Source organism: Gordionus sp. m RMFG-2023, chromosome 2 (genome assembly GCF_954871325.1).
Source record: "Gordionus sp. m RMFG-2023 chromosome 2, tfGorSpeb1-WG-v2, whole genome shotgun sequence".
NCBI lineage: Eukaryota > Metazoa > Nematomorpha > Gordioida > Chordodea > Parachordodidae > Gordionus > Gordionus sp. m RMFG-2023.
This window is the reverse complement of record NC_088776.1, coordinates 57,521,537-57,524,090: the sequence shown is the minus strand read 5'-3', so window position 1 is coordinate 57,524,090 and position 2,554 is coordinate 57,521,537.

Below are 2,554 nucleotides of genomic sequence, written 5' to 3'. Positions count from 1 at the left end.
AATTATTATCTCCTCTACTAAAATATAAATCCAAAAACCTTAAATCTTGTGTCTATTATTTTTAGAAATAATATTTAATTTTTAAAGAAAGAAGATATAATTTTCAAACTAATTTAGATTTAAATAATATTCTTATATGGCACGCTTGTACATGATTTCATAAAATAATAAATTCTCACTCGAATACATCTCTAGTAATACGTATATCGAAAAAGTTAGGATAATTATCAATATGTTTCGCCCAACATAGTTTTTTGAACTCAGTCGTTATAACTAATAAAAATTGTTTAATTTACATTATAGTAAATTCAATATGTGATTTAGATATTATTTATAGTTCCAGGTGTTTGAATCATGTGACTATTTAATGTGACAAATTAAATATAAATGTCATTGTTATAAAGACTTTCTCCTTCTTTTCTATATTAATATTATAATGTCTATCATAAATATTCCCCTTAGCCAGCAATTCTACGGTTATTCAACACATGACCTAGAATATACCGATAATTACAGCACAAAGAAAATTTATTAATTTTATTACACTTAATTATACAAAAAGTGTGCATTAAGTATCAGTATTTTAAAGATAAAATCACCTCACTCAACCCATCGATATCGACATGGATTGTAAAAAATAATTCGAATATATTGACTATTTAAGTCTGCTAAATAAAATTTACGATGTTTATAGAAGTCATAAAATATTCCACGTTAATTTAAAAAAATTAATATCTTTGCTACAATATAAATTGCGATCCTAAAATGAAAAAATATAAATATTGACAAAAATAAGCTTTATTCGAATATTTTAAATGTCACAAACAAGTTGATAAGCTATTTTGAACAGACAAATTGACAAAATTTCTAATGATATGCTTTATGCAATTACTGAACATCATATAAATCACGTCGTTTATAAACCAAAAAGGAATTTATTTCGAAGGATATCATTCTACACTAATCGCAATGACTTTGTCTTACATACACTTCACCATAGATAAGGACAATAGGTTATTCCATCTTTCACCAACTGTATTTAGAGAATAATTAAAAACAAATATCCCACGGCATATTAGTTGGCAAGATTAGTTTAAAATATAGGAGATTCAAATTATTTTTCTCTATCTATTCTATTTCCGACCTATAAAAAAACTTCTTATTTTTTTCTACCTGATATTCTATTCCTTAAACCCAATATGAGATTATACGATCAAATACAATTTTATTACATATATAATTAAAAAATTACTTTAAACCTCTTGGAGTACGATTGGCTTTGATATAAACAAAGATGCATAGGAATAGAATTAATCTCATTTTTTTAAATCTAGTTATATAATTTTAAAAATAAAATTTTTATTTTTAATTTAATTTTTTTTAAAAAAAACGATTTATAATTACAATTTATTTATTGAAAATACTTAAATTTTATCTAAGTAAAATTAGATTTTTTTAAAAATTATATTGTGCAAATATTAGCATTTTCTTTATTTTAGAGTTGAAATACCTTGTATATATATAATTTCAATTAAAAATAATTCATTGATCTTAATAATAAGCGATAATGCGTACAGAAAGTATTAAAAAAATTTTAACCTGGGGTTAATCTTTGGTAATTAAATTATAGTGAAATTAGGTTTTATAATCTGAATTCCTATGCGTTGACGTAAGTAGACGCCTTCTTTTGGGTCTCCTGATTTTGTTCTTAAGGTTCTACCAATCTTTTTATTAGGCTAAGAGCCTGACTTCCAAGCGATTTGGTTGTCGTGACAACTGGTACGAATTTATACTCATTTGGAATATCCACATATTTATTTGTTTTAAAATCTTCGATGTATTTTAAAATGTCTTTATTGATGTTGGAGGGTGAGAGGTAGTATTGTAAAACGGCTCGTTTTGAGCCGTTTTTTAAAAACGGCTAACTCAATATTTTAGCCAGAAAAATATTGCCAACGAGATTTCTCTAATAGATGTCCAAAACCTTTGTTTCTTCTGCAAACAAAATCTTCTAGCTTGCGTGCTAGTATTCTGGCTGGAATATTGAGTTAGCTGTTTTTAAAATTCGGCTCAAAACGAGCCGTTTAACAACACTAGTGAGAGGGGGTCAACGCAGGAGAAATCCCATGCTAGAAATTGGCCATTCTCCCAAGGAATTTGTGTAATTCCATCGGGTCGTCTCCCATCCGTAAAAAGACCTGATTGTTCTAAAGTGGCAGGAAAGCCTGCTGACTGTAAAGCTCTTTTTATGAGAGCATTACACCTTTTATGCCGGATTGAGCGTCCACTGCTAAAAATGCATTGGAGACAATGACGACCAGTTTGACTTACTGGCCTTTTGCACTTGGCGCACTTATATGAAACTGAGGTTGTTACATTTAATCGAATGGCTACAGCAAAACGGAATTCTTGATTTGACAGTTATAGATCAAGTTTTTAAAGGGGATGGCATCCAAGTATTCATGTCCTGAACCTCGGTTGAGGGAAGCTAATAGGGCATGATCTTCAGATTGCAGTGTCGAAAAGAGTAATCAACGGACCTTGCAATCATCGG